Source organism: Vanacampus margaritifer, chromosome 17 (assembly GCF_051991255.1).
Source record: "Vanacampus margaritifer isolate UIUO_Vmar chromosome 17, RoL_Vmar_1.0, whole genome shotgun sequence".
NCBI lineage: Eukaryota > Metazoa > Chordata > Actinopteri > Syngnathiformes > Syngnathidae > Vanacampus > Vanacampus margaritifer.
In genome coordinates, this window is record NC_135448.1 from 10,544,430 (window position 1) to 10,566,744 (window position 22,315).

The window sequence follows — 22,315 nt, forward strand, 5'->3', positions numbered from 1 at the left end:
AAAATATTGGCGCTTGATGCTTACCAATTATCATGTTTGGTGAAGGAATTAAAGGATGTTGTTACACACGACTTTGAAGCACACGTTTTTTTTTTTTTTTTAACTGTTTGCGTGTGTGTGTGTGCGCACCAAGATGACTGGTCAGGGAAGTAAACACAGCGGAGAAAATGACAGTCAACAAGGTGTTTATGAAATGGGGGGGGGGGGGGCACACAGACACGTGCACGAGGCAACAATACGAGCGCGCAAAATACACACACGAGCAAGCGCACAAAAAGACTAAAAAAGAGGATGGACTGCAAAAGCGCCGGCCCCCCTCCCACCATCTATCTATCTCCGTCTCTATGGGCCCATTTAGCTGGTCTGCTTGGCTTTGACGCTGCCACAGAGGTTAGACTTAATGACACGTTGGGAAAGAGACAGCGACGTGAGGGGAGGGAGCGAGTCCGCGCAAGAGAGGCAGCTGAAAGGAAGGGGGGTGCGGGAGGGGGAGAAAAGAGGATGGATGTGAGATGCATGAAAGGAGGGATGGATGAAGAAAGAAGGGAATACACGACTGCGTGCCACAGAACAAAGCACCCGGATTGCAAAACATATTCCTGATTGACTTCGCTACTTGAAAGTAAGAACAAAAACTCACCAAAGTGAAACATTCCTCCACAGCCGGTGATGATGATACATGCGATGTTCTGAGATGAGCTCCAACTACAGTGAGTTTGCCGTACAATGCTCAAGATTCGCTCTCCTCCAGAACCGAATGATGGACAAAAGGATGAAACAGGATATTAGAAACACCGCTCAGTATGATGCAGCGCTATCACCACTTTTTTAAAAGTACAACGCCAACAATAAACATTGCTAAATGTCCACCATGTCATATGGTGTTCCACAGGGTTCAGATTTGGGCCCCGTGCTTATTAATTCTTTGTATGTCTATTTTTATTTTTTTTTACTTCATGCACTTTGTATACACTGAGGATTTTTTTGCTTTTTTAAGTGCTTTATAAATAAAGTTGAGTTTAGTTAAATGAATGCCTCCATGACTGTGTCAATTCATCTGTAAACGTTTATACCATATATGGATCCTGTGTACTGAAGCGGTTGATGTCCTGGAATTTCTGGCATATATTATTGAAAGTTATAAATGCTAACATTTGTTGCTTGAGTTTGACACCTGCGCCTTGGGCATACAACACACTGAAAAATGTTAATAAAGTGGATCATCGCAAAGAAATAAAAAATTCAAAATACAGTTGACAACTCTTCAACACATATTAAGGGACCGAGCAAGGCAACGGACCCAGTATTGGGTTTTTGAAGCTCCACATACACTATTCTGTACAGTACTTTTTACTGAACCACAAAAACATGGTGCGATTGTCAAGTAAGAAGCAGATGGACACAAAGATGAGGAATCAAGCAAGTAGGAGGAGAGAGTGTGGATATTTTGAGAGGCTATGATTGATCGCCCTGTGCATGTTGGTGACAAAGACTTTCCACGCTTTGCTTTCTAGACAAAGAGATAATACGTATAAAAATGTTTGATATTGTATAATTATAAAACACAATTCATATATATTGTATTGGTACCGTTTTTAGGTTCCAGTAAAGTGGCCAGGTGTACAGGCATAATTCATCTTAATCCAACACTTGCAACGGATCTCATTAGATTGTATAGGTGTACCTAATGAAGTATACCCAGTGAGTGTCATACAATTAAATGCACATTATTTCACTCTCATGTGCAACTTTCGGTCCCAAGGCCACCTCTTGGGGACGCGGTGTTGAACCAGATGTAAGTGGCGTGCCGTCCCTGAGCGACGGTCTACCTTTGTGGGACGTCAATTTCACACCCTTGTGAATTCAAGTCACTTGAGGGTGAACTATATGCACACGCACACACATGCGTACCGAGAGCAAGACAGACATGCACGTACAGGCAAGATGGCAAATCACTTAACTGCTCACTTTGTTATTCACAAACATGCACTCAAACAAACAAATGTCAACAGGGACATTTCTCATCAGGCCTCGGAAATTAGCAGCCATTATCAGTACCTGCAAGTCTGCAAAGAGACGCTGTCAACAAACCACTCTAAATTGAAATGCAATGTAAAGGAGAATTTTCTAGTCCCTGAAGTAAAGCGGCAAAAATGCTAAAGTTCCAAATAACCAAGCTATATTTAATTACGCCCTGAGCTTACTGAATCATGCAAGCACCAGCTTCTTAAGAGCCTTTCTCTGTGAACATGAACCACTTACACGTTGCAATTAGTCAACTAACAGCAAATTAATGAGGAAAATCTTAAAAAAGTTCAACAACAACCCTAATTTGAAATGTTGCTGCTAGCTGATTGTTGGTCATCTTTGGTGGCTGGCATTCATGTCCAGATTGAACCAAATAATTAAAAACTTCATCAAGGGAATAATCAGCTGTAAGAGGCTATAAAATATGTGCTAATTTAAAGGGCTACCATGCATATAAATAAAAATGTATGTTAAGGATTTTTTTTTAATATTTTTTTTTTTACAATAATCAAGTGAGTAATGAAGTCCTATAAATAAATGATCCTTCACTCCAAGGACTCTTCATTCAGGATAAAATTTCTGAGAGGATGAATATGCAAACTGCACTTAAATTGATGATATTGTTTGAAGTAAAACTCAAACAATCAACTACTACTTACTGTCATGCAGAGATAGACTTACAATTGGGAAAATGTGGGCAAACGTGCTTTTCTTTTTAGTCTTTAACATCCGTATGGTTTAATTATAGCAACGTTGGGCAAGCATTTATCCATTTGTAAATAAAGAGGAAATGTAGGCGTATGGAGTTAAACAACACCCATGGAGGAGTAAAACTGTGGTTCAGAGTAGTTTACATTCTCCGCTACAGATTTAACTTGGTGCAACTGTGTTAGTGTTTTATTGGTTTCATTTGGGAAGGGGAGGGGGCCCAACGGAAGGCTGGAGACTTTAAACTGGCAACCAATGACTTACCACAGAATTTTTTGTCACTGTAATCGTCCATGGACAAGAATTGAAACACAAAAACTGCCTTTGATTATCTACATTCAAACAAAGCACAGTTTAGTTTTCCAATCTCTCATCAGTACACGACTGGTGATAAAATACTCGTGTAAGCATTGATATGAAGAAAGTTAATCATTCTCAAAGTGAACTTGTGTGACCTGAAACGTGCGGTCCCTTCCATGTAACACAAGGCCAATATGACGCTGTTTGCGTTGAGTCACAGCCCAGCAGACAGTATGCGAGCTAAGCTTTGGCCGGCGTCCACGTGCACAACTGGAAAAATGCATGTAATTGGTGAGATTCTCTGGCTTCCATCAAGACCGTAATTGGCCAGAGAGAGAGCCCTTGTGAGAACTATGCGGCGGGCGCAAACGTTTTCCCCGATAATCCCATTTTGGGAGCATCTGGCAGCGTCGTGGTTAGAGTGCCACCAATAGCTAAAGAAGCACATGCAGTAGGTACACTGTAACGAATTGATTGTAGAATTTACAAGATATGACTGGCCAAAAAGTTGCCAGCTAATTCTGGTAAAATCTCATTTAATTATTGTGAAAATCTATTACAGTATATAACTGTATATTGTATATAAATTACAGTTGCTTACTGGATTTACGTCCTTTTTTTTTTTAGGAAACAGCAATTCACTGCTATCTAGTTTACAGCTGTTCCTTGCATTCTAATTTACAGTAAATTCCTGTAAATCAATAATACAGTATGTCCTTGTAAAAAACATCCATCCATTTTCTTGATCGTTTATTCCTCAAAAGGGTCGCTGGGGTGCTGGAGCCTATCCCAGCTGGCTTCGGGCAGTAGGCGGGGTACACCCTGAACTGGTTGCCACAGAGACAAGCAACCATCACCTAGGAACAATTCAGAGCGCTCAATTAACCTGCCATGCATGTCTTTGGAAAGTGGGGGGAGACCGGAGCAACCGGAGAAAACCCACGCAGGCACGGGGAGAACATACAAACTCCACCCGAGAAGGCCGAAGCCCGGATTCGATCTCACACCCTCAGCACTGGGAGGTGGACATGCTATCCACCGTGCCGCCCCCGTTTTAAAATGAATCCTCGTTCTCGTTTGTAAATGAATGTTAGCTGTAATGTTGCAATCTTTACAGTATTTATTCCACATAAATACATGCCAAAACATAGTTGCTGTAAAATTTACAGTATTTGACTGCTAATTATGCAGCAAATTACTATACTTTGTTTTACCCATAATGGATTGCAGTATACTGTAAAATCAAAAAACAAGAAAATGCTGTATATTTTTTTACTGTAGATTTTACAGAAATTTGTTACAGTGTAAGACAGGAAGCGAGGGAAATAAAGCATCATGTGACATACTACTAATGATTATTTTAATAATCGGATTTCCATCCTTAAATCAAAACCAGGATTTTTTTTTTTTCAAATTGACAGTGCAGAAAATATACCAAAAATATTTATTTTTAAAATGATTTGGTTGCTGGTTTGGGGGCATCGTCTCAGATGACCGCAAAAATGAGTTTTCAGTCTATGAAAAAAATTCTATACATTATTTTTTTAATTTTTTTAATTTTTAATATTTTAATTGTTATTATTTAAAACAATAATACATTTTAAAAATCTGCCTCAAAAAGGGGGGCAACATGATTACCCGAATAATCAATAGACTAATTTGAAAAAAACTTTTGTTAGTAACTGCCATAGTTATTATTAATAATTAATCATTGACTTGATGACACTGATCATGTTAATTATTTCTCACATATATTGGGAAAAAGATAAATCCCAATATACAACGCTTTATTTCTACAAATGTCCTCGAAAATCACAATGCCACATCACTGGTGAGCTATTTTTGGAACAGGCCCATGGGCTACTCGAGATGTTTGGGGGCTACCTGGTGACCAAAAGAAATGATGATTCCATTATTAAAAAAACACTGCTGAGTAATTTGATAACTGATTAGTTGCCAATTACTCGAGAAATCGTTGCACCTCTAATATATATATAAATACACATGTGCTCACACTGGCAAAATGAAATTTGAAATCAAAATAATCCTCACAAATCAAATTACAGCAATCCAAAATCCAACGCTTTTCAATGAGCAGAAACCAAATTGACGGCCATCTTGACTTGTGACATGATCTCGGAATTGTCAGTAAGGTATATTCCTTGTGCACAAAAGTGACCCCCCCCCCCCAAGCACTTGCCCCCAAAAATCTCTGTGCACGCCACTGTGTGCTCAGAAGGCGCACGCAGTAAATGCACTTATTATAGTTGAGAGCTGACAATGTGCAACCGCCAGCCTGTTGCTATGTGGGGCTAGAAACCACTAAGGACGTAAAGGAGAAGTAAAGAGCACATGTTCCTGCTGCACCACATATTTGCTCTCACAGCCCACATGGGCAAGCAGAGAGTGTCATCAGGAGCATATGGTCGGATTGAATAAAAATGTACAATATACTGCTACATATGCATAGAAGGCTCAAAAACAGATTGCATCCAATGGAGGCGCTGCTGCCCACTGTGGGTTAGCCATCTGGACTCGGTTATATGTAATATAAAAAGCTCATTCAGATATATTGTGAATGATGCAAACTTGGCTCAGCTTGGAGCCTCACTCCCACCAGTGCCACCACTCCTCCCAGTTTAAGTCTAGACATAATATTGAAAATGTCTCACAACTTAAAAGCACTGTACAGTAGAAATATTCCTTGCTTAATGGCGAAATGCCATTACTATATCAGCTAATGACGGGAAAAAAACATCATACATATGACACCAGGCTTTCATTAATAAGAGTTGTATATGATGAGTTTGTCCCATTATCAAAAGTTCTCCCTTACAAACATAATTATTATTCTATCATGAGTGAGAAACTTACAAATATCTCTCACCAGGACGTAGTGCAGTCTTAACACGACTGCCATCAAAACGGGACATAATTATCTACTGGATATTGATCTAAAATGTTGGTGGAGGAAGAGGACGAACTCACCACAGCTCAGCCGCCCCCGTCTCTTTTGTAACAATGTTCAGCAGGATGAACACACAGTGATAGTTAATGGGGATGCGCTGGAGGATGTTGGTCTGGCTCGAGACATGCTTTGTATCATCTGTGGAGGAAATAGGGAGAGCCAAGCTATATGAACAAATTACAACAAGATGAAACTCTGTGCCTAAAACTCAAGGTGGAACATGTCAAATGGCAGCAAACAAGTATTTTGACGCATATATGAACTGGTTGAAGAGTAGCCACGGGTGTTTTAGACACCAATATTGCTGGACAAATCCACAAGAAAATCAAGTAGAACAAGACTGCGATATGAGAAAACATTGTAAAATGTAATTAGTTCCACTCCAGCCCTGTAGGTGGCAGTAATGCGCAGCGCAAAGTGGTTGACAACAAAGGCATACAACTAAAGGAGAGAGCCACGACTGTCATTTTTATATCTATTTTCTATCAAGACTGTTCTCTTTAGGTATGCCGATTTCTGGGCGACATCAAGAAAACAATCTGGAAAAGAGCAAATTTTATATGTCTCCACAGAGAGGAGTATTGTTAACAATCCTGAGAGGTTAAAAAAAAATACTATATGTTTGACGCTCGAAAACATATCAGATTAAAGCGTCCATTGGGTGGAATATATCCCACTGAATTGTTGCTTTTCCACATCGTGACAACGAGGCACTCTAAAGTAGCCACACCAGTGTGCAGTGCCTGTTATGCTGGTTGTCAAGTTGGTCTTTAAAAAAAAAAAAGTGTCCCCCTACTTGCACATTCATGGCGGACAACGAGGCACTCTAAAGCTGCATAAACATGCTCAATTTTTTAATTTACTAGTGAGATCTTACAGACCATATAAACATAAAACAAGCATGCACCAACTCTTGGAATAAAGGGAGGCAAGAACCCAAAATATATAATTTTCTCTAATTACATAACATGAACTATTTTAGATTTATTTCTACGGTGGCCTTTTGAAAACAATTATCAAATATGTCTTTCTCCTCCATCTAATTAACACCTCAAATATGTTGGCCACAAGCCTTGTGAGTGGAGCGCTAACAAATAGCATGTGTGTCCCATTTTATGGTTAACATAAGCAAATTATTAGATGTTTTTATTTTTTGGGGGCAGAGTGCACTTTTTTTGGATTGATTTTGACAAAAACGTCAATCTCCAGAGAACAATCAGACCCTGATTGAGACTGAAGTTCCCTCGAATGACAAATGGCAGAACGTGTTCAAGCCGCGTTGGCGTCGCTTCTCACTTCAGTCCCGTAGGCTGAAGCCTCGAAGCCTTCACAGGCATTGGAGTGCACAGACACTGAACATGAGTCCTAAATTACAGCCTTACTAAAGAAACAAAAACAAACCAATAGAGCGACCTGTTTCTTATTACCAAACAAGCCAGGCTGAACGAGTGGCGGAAAGCAACTTTTTTTTTTTTTTAAGGAAAAATAACAATATTTACCTCAGCTATACCTTCAGAGTCAGACATCTTTTGCGTATTTTTTTTTCACTTTACACTTTAATGAGGCAATAAATATACAGCTTTTAACTCTTTAAAGGAGAGGCTGCTCTCGAACCTGTCGTTTATAGGATTGGCTTTTATAGACCTGTCACCACTCTGAACACGTTTTGCTTTCTGGCTCGGGCTCAACTACATTTCATCCAGCGCGTTATGTTGCAAATTTTACGAACAAACATGAAAAAAAAAAAAAGCGATCTGAACATCATACCAGCGACACACGACATAAATGACTGGTTATTATCAAATAAAACGGTTTTACGGAGAAGTAAACGAAAGGGAATCATGAGTACAGACGTTTATGGCGTAAGAAAACAAATGGGGCTTTAATGCAGCATGAGCTGCGGTCATTAATACTAGTAGGTAATAAAGAGGGCAGTTCTTTATATTTCCTTGGTGACTCTAATCAAATGAATGGTGAAAAGGGGGGAGCAGGTGAGGGGGGGGGGAATCTGTAATGTGTCAGAATAAAGCAACTTTGACAAGTCTGTAATCTCAGTCAGAGGTTATTTACTTTTGGAAAAATGGTAGTCGGCTAAGTGGAACACACTACATTTAGTGTTTATGCACTTCAAAAATAAATAAATAAATAAAAAAAAAATATATATATATATATATATATAATATATATGTTTTTCATGCAATTTAGCACTTGTATGCAAGCCGCATAGCTCACAGACATCAGGGTATTCATTAACCTTTAAAACAGCAGACCTTTTAATTTGCCGCCAAGTCAACGTCACTCTAATTGATCCTTTTAAATATGAAAATTTACATATGTGCATGAATAATCGCCTGCAATGAACTCGACGGAAACAATTACAACGGCGTTCACTTTACTCGTCACTGTTTGGCGAACGCGATGCGCGCCCTCGCATTGCAAAATGTTCCCGTGCAGGAGGCTGTTCAAAACAATTAGCTAAATATCAAATAGGCGGCGGTTACAAATGTCTTTACTTTTCTCTGGCAAGCTTCTTGGCATTAGGGTAATGGATGCCAATCATGAACATGCGCTCACAGTGACACTGACAAATTGGACCACTTCACTGACATGATAAGGGACGGGAAAAAATGCACTTTTGCGTGTAGATTTGACCCCGAGATAATTTAACTGGATGATAGTTAAATCAAGTCTTGCAGTCTTAATTATCTTAATTTTATATTAATTATTATTTTTTTGAACAAAAATAAAAAAGCAAACAAATAATATTTTATTCTTGACTTTCAAATTAAGAAAAAAAAAAAACATTTTCAACCGATCCCAATCAACTGAAAATCGCTTGATCAGCCCCGATTTCCGATCACATGATTGGATCGGGACAACTCTACTTAAAAGGCAACCAATAAGATTGCTCTAAAGTGGCTCACAGGTCACAGTGACAAGGGTCATATGTTCATAGCATTAACCAGTCAAGTATTTTTGTTGTTGTGTCCAAGCCCTTTACCACAAGTTCCAAAGTCTTAAAAATGAAAATGAAAATGAAAAAAAATATATCATTACTACTACTTTAATATCCATTCATGAACATCTTTGATAGCCATTAAGACTTGCCCAAAATTCCAGCTAACAACTCATTTCAACACTGCACTGAATTCCTACATGTGTCTGGCAAACCATAACACTTGGACAAGCTATCAATGAAATGTCAAATTACGTGTTGCTGGTCTGAGTTGAGAACTGGCATGTACAATAATTGGCCAAATTTACACCTGCAAAATAAAAAAGGGGGGGATTAAATATCAAGATTTATATTTTAGTGTGCCAGTTTATGTCAAAAGTCATGTTGGTAGCATATTGAGGCAATTCAATTGAGTGCAGACTTAATGCATTTGCAGTTTCACTGTGAAATAAAAGGAAAATTAGGCATTTAAAAATGAGCTGAGCTCATAATCTTTCCTCAAGTTTGTCGGTGTTGTAATGCAATCCACTTCATCTCCTGCCTTTCTGTGGCAACACAAATGCCCACATTGCACCATCAAGGGGAAAAAAAATAAACATAAACATCCCTGTTGAGTGAGCACAATGAGGACCCCCTTGGGAGAAACCAGGACCACGCAGTCCAGCCTTTATTATTGAAGGCCTGCTTCATGGTTGCATAATGAATATCACAAATGGATCTTATAATTACAGGAGGGGTCAGTGCTAATAAGTGGCCCTGAACATCCATCTATCAAAGCTATTTCAATTTCCAGGGAGCAGGTTTGAAATTATTGTATTTTTCTGTGCTGAGCAATTAATTCTGTTGGCAGAAAAATCAATTAAAAGAATTAAAACATGAGCAGAGACCGCATGTGGCAAATGAGATTACACATTGGTTAAAAATGCTTTGGTTTTCTTTATTTATGTTCATTTTACCTTTAAAAAAAATCTGATTTAAAATTGCACTTGGCTGTATAGCGACATTGATCTTGTTTAATTACTTTTTAATTATACTGCCATACTCCAGTCAAGTCAAGAACAATTGTTATTAACCAAGCTGGGAATTCTTTAAGAGCCGAGCTGGCCTGATGGCAAGTAGGTGGAAAGGGGAACAAAAGCGCGCTGCTGCGATAGTGGATTCAATGTTCACGATGAAAAACAAAGCTCCTAAACTCCTAAACCGGTTGTAAGCCACAAGGTTATATGTGGTTATATATGTTACTTGTGGCGTTAAAACCACCATGTTTGAAATGACTTTATGCATCATGTCATGCTAATTTAGCTAACGTGCTAACTGGTTTACTACAGAAACATTAACACCGACGCCACAAGGTTATATGTAGAAAAAAAACAACACAGATTTACAGGCGGTTTCGTAGTTCCTGGTGAACTTGTATCCGTGAGTACTGCCTTTTGCCAACAGAGGGCGTGCTCTCTTCCTCTCCTCTCCTGAAAAGCTGGAAGGCGTTCTTGCGCTCAAAGTTGAAACTGAAAACCAGAGAATTGAAACTGAAAACCTTTGGCACTTGGAAAAAAAGAGTGTAATTTTTTTTTTTTTTTACAATGCCAATACTTGTTTAAATGTCAATGCGGCTTTTTTCCACAATGACATTTTTTTTCTCAATACCAAATCTTATTGTCAGTGTTGTGGCTCCATAGAATACGATCAAACCATGTGAGTAATGATCATTTCTCGGTGGCACATGCAAAGTATGCTCATAATTTGTATTTGAGAGAGGTTAACAAAGATATTTAAACAGCGGCGCTTTTCCAGACTCAAATTGAAATTCAAAAGGCAGTTTTTTTTTCTCTTTTTTTTCACTCGCATCAATTTCCATGCGCTCTGTCTATGTTTTGCCAGACGAACCCAATCAGCATATTAGTGTAAGTGAGTAGGCTGCTGATCACGGTGGGATTGGACCGAAGTTTATAGCGCCGAGTCCGGACAAGATCCATGGGGCATCTCCATGACAGGGCAACTGCTAAGCTTTTCTACGCACAGCACTGCAACCAGGGAGGAAGATTATGATGGTTGATTAGCAGCGCCATGTCGGCGGCAAAATGATTACCTTGGGAGGGCGGCGGGGGAGGGAGGGGGTTTACTTGTGTCTATGGAGACCAGACCCAAATCAAGCCACAGCCTCTCCCAACCATCAACTACCATGGCAGGAGTCCAGTTGCTCCTGGTCCATGTGCGTAGCCTGGGATGAACTTGCTGATGTAACAGTATAATAAACTGATGATGTAATACGGGGAAATTGTTCTAGAAAGAAGTTAGCGACAGTCGGCTCAAAGAATAATTCCTTGTTCTGCTGCATGAACGAAAGAATGAGCGAATTCAACAAAAATTACAAACCGACAAAAGTAATGACAAAAAATGCAAGAAGAAGATCTAATTAAATTCAGGTGTTTTTTTTCTCAAAGAATGTAAAGAATCAAACATTTTTTGTCAGATTTTTTGCTCAAATTCCATGGACATTGTGCTGCTCCTTCTGATGTGCGAGCCTTGGCCACATGGGGGCAAGTACAATACAAACACAAATGGAATTTCTTATCTAATTTGTTATTTCCGTTACTTAGATTTGTTTGGTTAAGCGATAATTTTGAGTTCAATTAAAGTCTCTCCTCTTCCATGCATCCAGCCCTGCTCTCTTCATTCTTAGTCAAGGTTTCCACATCAAGTGTTTTCGTCACATGGGACAAGTTACACTTTTAACCCTGGAGAACCCACGGGGTCAAATTTGGCCCCTATAAATTTTGCTACTCAAATAACAAAGACTTTTTTTTTTTTTACAAATTTAACTTCAAAAGTCCAGAGTGCCACTTCTGACCCCTGCATGGGGCCATCTAGTGGATGAATATTGCGCCAGAGTGGTGGTGACAAGATGGCTGACAACATGCTGTTTTGTTGAGCTGGAAATCAATCCAAACAAAACCATCTTCTCAGCAAACCATCAGATGGTAAAATTGTGTTTTTTTTGTTAATCTATTTCATATCATGTTGCAGAATGCCAAGGAGTATGTTTTATATATATATTTGGATAAATTAGCAACTCTGAGCTAGTTAAAAAAAAAAGGGTTAAAATTGAAAAAACATATATTTTGGTGTTCAGTGAACTTATTGCAGTTATTTAATGTATAATTCATAATTTTCCAAAGAAGAAAAGGGTTCTTGGGTTCTCCAGGGTTAAACAAGCATGAAACATGATCTAAGGCTTCCTATCTTCACAATGACAGCTGAGTGATGCCCACAACATATTTAGGCCAGTCAGTGACGGGTCCACCCTTGAGTAGTATATCCCACCGTTTTTTTTTCTTTCTTTTTAACCGTATCTGATCCTCGTCACCTAGCTGTTTTCCTTTCTCAGCGGGCATATAACTACACTCCTCAAAACCCAAATTCAGGTCAGGAACGATGTTTACAAGTAACATAAATGCATGGTGTTGGATAGGCCCGGCTTGATAGAAAGACAGCTCTCCTCTGCTGATAGTAGTGGCAAAGAGGAGCAATAATCCCCCGGACCAGGCATCTTGATATTATTACTGACAGTCTTCCACCCACCGAGAGTGCACTTGCACACAGACACACCCCCGAAAGCAACACACACTCGCAGGTGAGCGCTTGCAGTGGGTATCCGTTTGGCGTCACGGAGAGGACACCCACCGGCCTGAGTGCAAAATGCCCGCAGCAGCTGGCAGAATGCTATTTTCCCAGCGTGCTCCCTTAACAAAGTTTTTTTTTAAGCCTACAGGAAATAGAAAAGCAGCAAGGTGAGTGAGCACAAAGGAATTAAAGGCGATGAGGAAGAGGAATACTTTTAAATCGATCTGAGAGATTCCAAAAGCGAACGCTGCTGCTTCTTCATCAAAATGTCTCACTGGGAGCACACAGATGAAGAAAAGTTATTTGCACATAATAGATTGCTTCAACAGTCACCACATCCCTAAATTCATACGGCTATCAAGTTTTGTCTTTGTCGCACTTGCTGGCATCGGAGTAAAATTCATTTCACACTGACTCTCCGAAAGAAAGGTAAGCGTGCAAACAGCTTGCTATGCGACCCCCTGCTAAATCCATCACCCCTGACTCATTTGCTTGAAATGGAGTTCCACCTGGAAAAACAGCAGCAGGCACGCAAGCGAGTGACTGTTCGCCACTCGTAGACTAAAATAAAGTAGCACATTTGCACAGGGAGCGTGGAAAGTTTCAAATGCAGAAAAACAAGTGCCTAAATATGATGCTATCGTTTGTGCCACTGCTATATTGCGGATTTGTATGCAATCTTTAATTGTTTTTGATAGTATATAGTCCTAATTTAGAGTTAAAGTGGATCCTCGACTGATTGGGGGGAGGGGTCAAAGTACTTCTTCTTTGTAAAACCACAAAATACAGTACAAAATAATTGTTTAGTACTTTGAGCCTAAAAATGCTGAGTTGACATCACAGGTGTTCAGAGTTCAGGTAACGAACAATCAAGGCTCACCTGTTCTCTTGGTTTGGTCATGTGATGTTTGCAAACTGAGCCATGATTGGTCGTTACCTGAGACCTGAGCACCTGTGATGTGATTTTCAGTGCACAGCAAGTGGCAAAACGTTTTTAAAGGTATTAAAAGGGGAAGAAAACGTTAAACATTTCTTGACAATAATATGCGACCTCGCTAGTCTAAACATGACATTCTGATGAATATTACATTTGTGGAATATGAGTTTTAAAGCAAAATCCAGCCATTTTTATCCAACTCAGGGGGCAGCCATTTTGTCACTTGCTGTCGACTGAAGATGACATCACAGTTGCTCAGGGCTCAGGCAACGACCAATCGCAGCTCACCTGTTTTCTGAAGCTGGCCTGTGATTGGTTGAGCTAACCTGAGCAACTGTGATGTCATTTTCACTTGACAGCAAGTGGCAAAATGGCTTACTTCTAATATTGATTTTGCTGCTTAACTTATATTCCACTAACGCAATATTAACCAAAATACCGTATATAGACTAGCGGGGCTATACTATTGTCAAGAAATTTTAGGGGGGTTGACTTTCCCTATAATTGTACATGAACATTTTATCAAATTAATTATAGACAAGAATATTATTTTTAAAAAAATTATAAAATAATGATTTTGATATTATATACTATAATGCTGTAATATTTAACGTTATTCTTCACGTATATAATGTAAAACATTTTCTTCATCTTCTGAAAAAAAAAGCGATATATCCACAAAACCTGGCCGAGGTTCCTAATAGATTTAGCCTGATGCTAAGACCGCCATTTATCCTGTTCCAAAGGCGCACAATGCAGCGGAGTGCTCCTGAATAGCACGGCCAATTACAGTGCATGTGTGTGTTTGTGTGCGCGCGCCTTGCTCCCGCTCCTTTCCCCCCCAATTTCCAACCCCCCACTACTCCATCTCTCTTGCACAAACACACACACACACAAACACACACACACACACCTTAAAGCAGACGTAATAGCGAGGAACGACACAGCCACGTGCACTTTGCTCTTTGTAGAAGCCCAGGTGGTTACCACGGTGATTTTTTTGGACTTACCCTAACATTTTATTACCTATCATTATGTGTCATTAAATACATACATATTAATGTAAAAAAAAAAAAAAAAAGTGTTGTGGGGGAGTGGGGGGTGTGCATGTGTGAAATGGGTGGCGAAGAGGGGTGCATCTACAAAGATGGAAACACCTGAAAGCGGCTTTTGGGTGGTTTGATGTCTCCTCACCATATGATTAAAGAATGATCAACATTATGTGCACACCAAAGCATTCAGTCATAGGTCGCTTTATAACAAGTGAAAACAAAGGGATGCATTAAATGTTGATATCCTTATTATATATAGCATGGCGGCAGGCTTCCATATTGAAATGGGATTTCTAGCTTAATGTGTGATTATCTAACCCGCATGTGCACCATATTATATTGATATTTTACAAGTCTTGAATTTAAATTTAAAACATTTTTTTGTAAGTTTCTTAATTTAGTCATTGTGACCGTAAAACGATGAGCATCAGGAGAAATTTACTAATTGTTCAATGTTTTTGTAACGAGTAAATAATAGGTTTGAAGTTACAAAGCTCAGAATGGTTGGATTTTGTACAAAAAGCAATTTGTGTCACGGGGGAAAATAAAACAGTCCAACACAGTGCTGTGAAATTACGAAAACATCTAATTGTTGTGGAAAAATACAACATTTTAAGGTTCATAATTACAACAACACTAACTTATCCTTGCCTGTCTATGGCGTTTCACATTAAATGTTAGCATAGAGCTAACGAACTTTTGATAATGTATATCTTAAAATGTCAATGTGTTTTAAAGTTTAAATGTATAAAAAAATAATAAAAAAAATAAAAAATATATGTGTTTTTTCTACATTATGGTTTTCTACTAATGTATGTTTGGGGATTATGCTGTCGCAGAACATTAGATTTTTATAGACTATACCACCCAGAAGGAAGGCAGGCAGATTATGTCCATCTCTCCATCCCATAGTGACTTTAATTCAGGATATCTTGAGTTGGAATTGAAAGGTTTTAGGGATGCTAGGACAACTAACTTGAGTGAAATTATTACATAATGGCCTAATTTGAACTCTAACTCACCAAAATCCTGTTTATTGTTTATGAATAGTTCAATGAGCTCAATGTTGAAGTGTTAACCGCTCATGTTTTTCAATTAAATCGTATTAAAGTATTTGGATTGGGATACAGATCTGATCTGTAAACACTCGTGGTCGAAAATGTGTAAATTCTGAATCTGTATCGTAATTCCGTAAAATTATATACCGTTGCGCTCAATTGACTGAATACTGTAATGTAAATAAGTTAAGCAGCAGTGGTTGTGTGGGAATCGCTTAAATCATCATCTGTCCTCAGTGTGTGTGTGTGTGTGTGTGTGTGTGTGTGTGAGATTGCGACATGTGAATGCCTTTAATCAGCTCTCATGCCATCCCCGCGAGTATGATCATCAGCGCCGCATTAGATGATTAGCTGATCAACTTAAAGCTAAACTGCAGCGATTTTGCTAATCAATTAGCCTTATCATTATTAGGCTACATTATCGCTAAAGCTGTTCAAGCACGCTTGACAGTAAAACAAGACCGCTTGACAGAAACTGAAGAGCGGGTCATTTTTTATGATGGCATGGTTTAGTACTTTGGATGGCTCCTCTGGAACTGCTAGTGGGGCTTTTGGCGCTTGAATAATTTGTTTCGCATTATCTGGTAGTTTATAATTTTAGATGGCTGGAGTTGATTTATTCTGAAAATCTCACATTGGTCAATATTGTTGGGAGGTCCACAGGGACCATGGAACTCATGTTAATTAACAGTCATTTTAATGTTGCGGCTTGGGCTCTAAAGGCAAAAGTATAAAATTGTCCTCTGGTTGGTGTACTTTGTGTATGTTTATCATAAGGTTCTTTTTCTGCGCGCGAGAATGAAATTGTATAGTTCCTTCCTCATGATTGGCGTAAATGGTTCCTGTACTTAGTTACCGCATCTCCAGTCCATCCATGCTTTTTGCTGGCAGGGGAAAAAAGTGCAAAGAAAATGTGATGACTACAAAAGCAAAGGTTAACATTACTCACAGCATAAAAACAATTTAAAAGGGAGCAAAGGGGCTCTAATGGCCCGACGGTCTTCAAAGAAAATGTATTTTGTGCTGAAAATAATTCATAGCTTTTTGCCGCAGTGGCTTTTCAGCTTCCCGGAGGCACAGCATGAGACGCTGTATTTTTCCCAGCAGGCTCTCTGCTCCTTTCAAAAATGGCCTTCGCCAGGGTATACCTCATATCTGCCTCCAAATATTGACAGCGGCGAGTCCATGGCTTATTGGAAAAATGGCCGTAAGTAATGTTTTATCAGCCGATGCAATCTTCACACCGCTATTTTCTCCTGTCGCATGACAATATTTTACACGATTAATGATTTGATCCGGTGACATTTCATTTCCCGTCACTGTCAATCTGCGGCTAGTAACTCAGTTACTTGTGGCATTTAAGCGAAGCAAGCATTAGATCTTCCCGTGTTTTATTCATGAGACATAAAAAAGTAACAGTAACATTAAATTAAAATGGCCTTCAGTTTTGTCGCGCTCGTATATTCCCACTCTACTTTTAGCAATCTAACATCCGTGTTTCTGCAACGGACTAAGTGGCTAATAATGATAAACCGCGTGACCTTTGAACTTCCACGGCTCGAGGGGGTCCCCTCGCCCGTGTCCCCAAGGGGCCACGCGTCGTGACAGCTTGAGCGATGAGCGGCGGACGGCTGTCTCGCTGGTCTATTTTTAACCCCACACTAAACACGGAGCCTCCAAAATAGAGGCGAAGCCCTAAACAAATGATTACGAGGCCAATTAAGGTCTGCCCGTAGACCACCGCGTCCCTATTAACAGCCAGTAAAGGAGGCCTTCCGGGGTCGAAAGGTTTAAAGACCTTTTAATAAAAGTAAGGCAGACATGCTGGCCGTGCGAGAGACCAAGTTGTGTCTTACTTTGAAATTGCTGACAAGTTAATAATCCCCCTCTGAAAAGGCCCCACCGCAGCAAAAATGGCCAGTGTGTCCTTACTTTTATTGCTATCATCTGTCAGTCACTCACATCTTTCCGATGTGAACTGAAACAGCTGTCGAGCTATGTTCAGGCTTTATTTGATTTGATTTGGCTCAATGGGAATTCTTATTGTAGTGCCTGCATTTATGACATTCAAATGTATAAGACATTTTTGGGTCTGTAAAAACCATAAAGAGAGTCTGCTTGCGGTTATGGCTTTGTTCTGAAGTACCGCAACTACATAATAGTGGTTCCGACTCGTTCGCTACTGTGGTGTAATTTTAAAATGTGTGGATTGGAGATAAAAAAATTGGACTTTGATAAGAAAAGTAGCAATCTGTCACCTGACATCAAAACAAGGATTCCTTAACTAGAAAATGAGTCAAATCGGTTTAAAAGAGTGTCTAAGAAAAGGATATTTTATTAATACACACATTATTTACAACCTAGCTTCTATTTTTGGCACACTCTCTTTATTAGGGAGCATAATATGCTGCTTATTATGACTAAAATGTATTGTTTATGAACTTCAAATGTGTCCAATGCTTACATCATTTTTTGAAGCTCATTTTTCGCCTTCGCCACAAAGTAGTCTTTAATTATAAAGCAATGTTGTCTCACTCCCTCGCTCCCGTTTGCGCGCTCACTGTGCTGTGTGTGTGTGTGTGTGTGTGTGTAACCTCCATCTTCCCCCTTCTGCTTAGTGTGCCCCTACACATCTTGGCCATTAATATGTGGCTGCAACAGAAAAAAGGTGAGAAAATAGAACAAATCGGCTCACAAATGTCATGTGCTGGCTCTAAGAACCGAAACGTTAACGCCTGATATCACTATTGGATACACTTGCACATATTTTACTAATTTTACAGTCATCTTATTTAGATACTAGACTCTAGTATTTATTGTCTCTCTAGTAACTAGAAAAACAATAAATAAATAAATAAATAAATAAATAAATAAATAAATAAAGATATTTCTGTATGTACCTCTATATATATATATATATATATATATATATATAAAACTAAGCGTTAACATCATTAGATTGCATCACACACAGAAGATTCAATATTAAGAGAAAAAAAGTTAAATTAATTTCAAGAGGCGAACGACTTTAAAGGGGGGAAAAAGTTTGTATTATACAACGAGAGAAATAAGTTATTTTAAGAGAATTAAGTCAAACAGTAATACTGTTTACACGTTTTACACACGTTTACATGCGTTACACGTTAATGATTTTTTGGCCAATCAGCGATCAACGAGTTTGAAAAAAAATTATATGGTTATATACTGTATATCTTTTTTTTTTTTTTTTTTTAAACAGACCCACAAATAGCGCAAAAAAATCTATGTATAATCCATTGAAATGCATGGGGGACATTTGAAAAAATCTTCAAAAAAATGCTGATAAACATTAAATATAACATGTAATGTCTTGTAATGTAATGTACGGAGCAGATCAAATATGTCATAGCCGATCACCGATTTCACATAAAATGCTAAATATCGTCAGATTCCAATCCAGTCGATCAGATTGCTGTAAAGTCTAAACTAAAGTCATTTATGAAGTGGTATGGATAATAGATGGTTAGATGAATGGATATTTTTTTCACAAATAGATACTAGTGGCCACTCCACATACCATGTGGGTATGTTTTTTTCCCTCAAAATTATTAACCAATCAAAAGTGTTGAAAGTGGCTTGCTCTCTCAGATAATGTAACTTTATGCCTCAAATCTAAAAAAACAAAACAATGTATAGAAACAAATGCAGCTGAAGGATTGAAATAATTATCTCCCTATTTTTCTTAACCTTGTCCTACTGTCAGACATTAAACTCAAAAACAAAATCTTAGAATATTAGAATAGTATATTTGCTGCTTTTTAAGAAATCCCAAAAGTGACCCATGACTAATAAGATTAAGAAAAATAGGGACATACTTATTTCAATCCTTCAACTACATTTGCTTCTACATTCTGTTATTTTTAGATAACCTCGTGTTCCAGAAATTAATTGCACGCCTTGTGCTCATTAGCTAAATACGGCAACAGTCTACAATGCGTGCTTGTTGTCAGAAATCCTAGTGGCTTGCTCGTAAACAGCCTATGTGTAATAGAGAGTGACAGGCCGCCTTTGTTTAGGCCACAATAACGGAGTGTTTGAATAACTTCTCAATGACTTTTAAGTAAGCCGTCCGAGTCGCTCTGCTTCCATTCAGCGGCGCGGCGTGATAACCCGGATTGACGTCTAGCTTGGATTGGACCGCGGATTATTCCAAACATTGGCTCGAGCGGACTTCTCGGCGGTTTCACCTGTGCTCCGACACACGCGCGAGGGCACTTCCTGCGCACGCTCCGCCGTCGCGGAGCACATCCGCTTGTCTCGTTATGCAAATGTGCATTCATAAACACGGCCCATTTCAAGTGCCACTTTCGCTTCCTTTCAGAAAACTACACCTCATGGAAGACGGTCTCTAGATGGAGCTTCTGGATGAATCTGTTTAGTATCTTTCAGTTGTGATGAGGCAAACACTAAGCATGCCTTGGGGGGCGTCTGGGCTGGCTGCGAGGCCTGGGGTGGTCCAGACAGGCGATGGGGGCTGGCTCAAGCGCTTCCCTTTCGCAAAAACAAGGACCCACAATGAAGCGCGCTCAAGACCCTGCAACCCGAGAGGGCACGGGGGTCCTCCGGCTGGCCCGGGCTGGGATAAGTGAACCCAGATGGGAGCAGGATGAGGGAATGAGCACGTGGGGAGGGGGCGAGTTTGCCACTTACCCCCCCCCCCCCCCTCTCCTGGTTGTCTGTCAGATTCCTGCGCATTCTCATAAGCGCTGATCACAGACGCCTCCGTGTGCGACGAGCATTGTGGGAAATGATCATAGGGGCGTTTGCCTTTGAAGGCGAGCGAGCGCGGCGGCAGCAAATCTGGGTCTTTTCCTGTTTTCCTGTTCCTCTTCCTGCCAAGCTGCACCTGGGCTGAAAGAGGGAGCGCGAGCATGATTGAGAGCATGCTCGCGTTTGTCTTAATTGCTTAATTGAAGATCCCGGTGATGCAGGGAGTTTGATTCTAACGTGAATAGTGTGACTCATTTTTTATTTATTTTTTTTTTACACGGATGTGGGATAGCTTTTCATCTTAACAGTAGTTGATGCTGAGCTGTCACTGTGCAAATGCTACAAAAGTCGTACCTGCTTCCTTGCATTCATAGTTGATTCACTCTCTTGAAAAAGAGTGAGATTACATTTTTGCTAACGCTCATATAAGTTCTATTGTCTTGATAATGGAATCAAATCATAACGTGCTGCACCTGTCAAAATTTCACAACTGCACTTCTGGTTGGGGTTATATATTTTTTTATTCTTGTCACATTTATGATGGAAAATAAGGGGGTAAAATTAGGAAATTGTGAGAGATATCAAGCCTTAGGTATGGACTTATCAAACAGTGTTTGCCAAAATGTAATAACGCCTGATAATTGAATAAAATTTGCACTTAAGTCAAGTCAAGTCATTTTTATTTATTTAGGCTTTCAAACAGACAAAGACTCTATAAAAAAATATAACAAAAACCCAATAATGTAATAAATTGACCAATGTAATAAAACATTCATGACTGATATTAACATTTTTAAGGATAATGTAATACCTATAATGCTTAAATACTTTTCTTTCATTATTTTTTTTTTAATAATCCAATTAAGTCCACGTGTCTACGGCTCACAGTAAATTCTGTAGGGTAAATTTGACTGTATTCAGAGTGGGACCAAATAGACTCAGTTTTAGAGTAATATTTACACTTGGAAGAGAATTTAAAAAAAAAGAATTGGGGGGAGAAAGTAAATAAAAGTCATATTTCAGGTGTTAGTGTTGCAGTCTCCCAAGCAGAAGGTCGTGATTTCGTTCCTCAACCCTTGAGTGACTTATTTATTTATTTTCAAATCTTTATTTTACTCTCTTCCTAGTGTAAATCTTAGCCTACGCTAAAGATGAGTCTATTTGGTCCCTATCTGAATAGAGTCAAATTTACTCTAAATAGAGTCAAATTTAGTCTACAGTATTTATTGTGCAGTTGAAAAAATTTAAATATACTGAATTTGGATTCCATAGCCCTTCAAAGTCAACCCCCTCCCCCTCCCCCACTATGCACTGCAGCAATGTGTTTGTCACCAGGGACCTCGGCACTAACTTGTTTGTCACCTCCAATCTGCCAGCCTCCTCAGATGCCATCCAGATGCCGCCCGATTGAAACACACACCGGGGTCTTTGTTTGCTTCAGGTTTAGCGGGCCACTAGTTCAAAAGCAACAAATACGTGCTTTCAAGAATGTCCGAAAAATATATATAGATAAATGATGTACTTCCTCTTTTGCTTCATGATTCCTGTCTGCTTATGCTCACCTGTAACCTGCTTTGCCATTGCGGGGATAACAAGGGTTAAATTAAGCGAGTCAACGCTTCCTCAAAAGGAATGACTGTCACATCTTTAATCCATCCTCGATTATTTTCTTCACTTTTTTTTCCGTTTTTAACAGTTCTTTTATGTGCCATTATTGGGAGGTGCTGATACCGACAGCAGACAATGGACCAAGTATTGAGGAAAAAACACTTAATTAGCTGTTGTGGTAACAAGGAATAGAGGAAGGTAAAAATAAACAAGTGAAACAATGTGGTTATATGAGTGCGCACACTCTCCCATGCTGGGGATGTGGCTGTGGTCAGAATTAACAAATCAGATTCAGATTCATGTTAAATAGGAGCCAGCACACATCAG

The 22,315-nt window shown here is 39.3% G+C and overlaps 1 long non-coding RNA gene across 2 annotated transcripts in view; it reads right to left on the bottom strand.

Annotated features, from left to right (window-relative positions):
• LOC144037115 (uncharacterized) overlaps positions 1-22,315 on the bottom strand; it is an 80,246-nt gene that overhangs the window by 41,346 nt on the left and 16,585 nt on the right. For both annotated transcript variants that reach the window (XR_013288819.1, XR_013288820.1), the window contains exons 3-4: positions 6,025-6,142; positions 641-745 (exon numbers count right to left, since the gene is read on the bottom strand). This is a non-coding gene — a long non-coding RNA (uncharacterized LOC144037115). The remainder of the gene's footprint in view (positions 1-640; positions 746-6,024; positions 6,143-22,315) is intronic.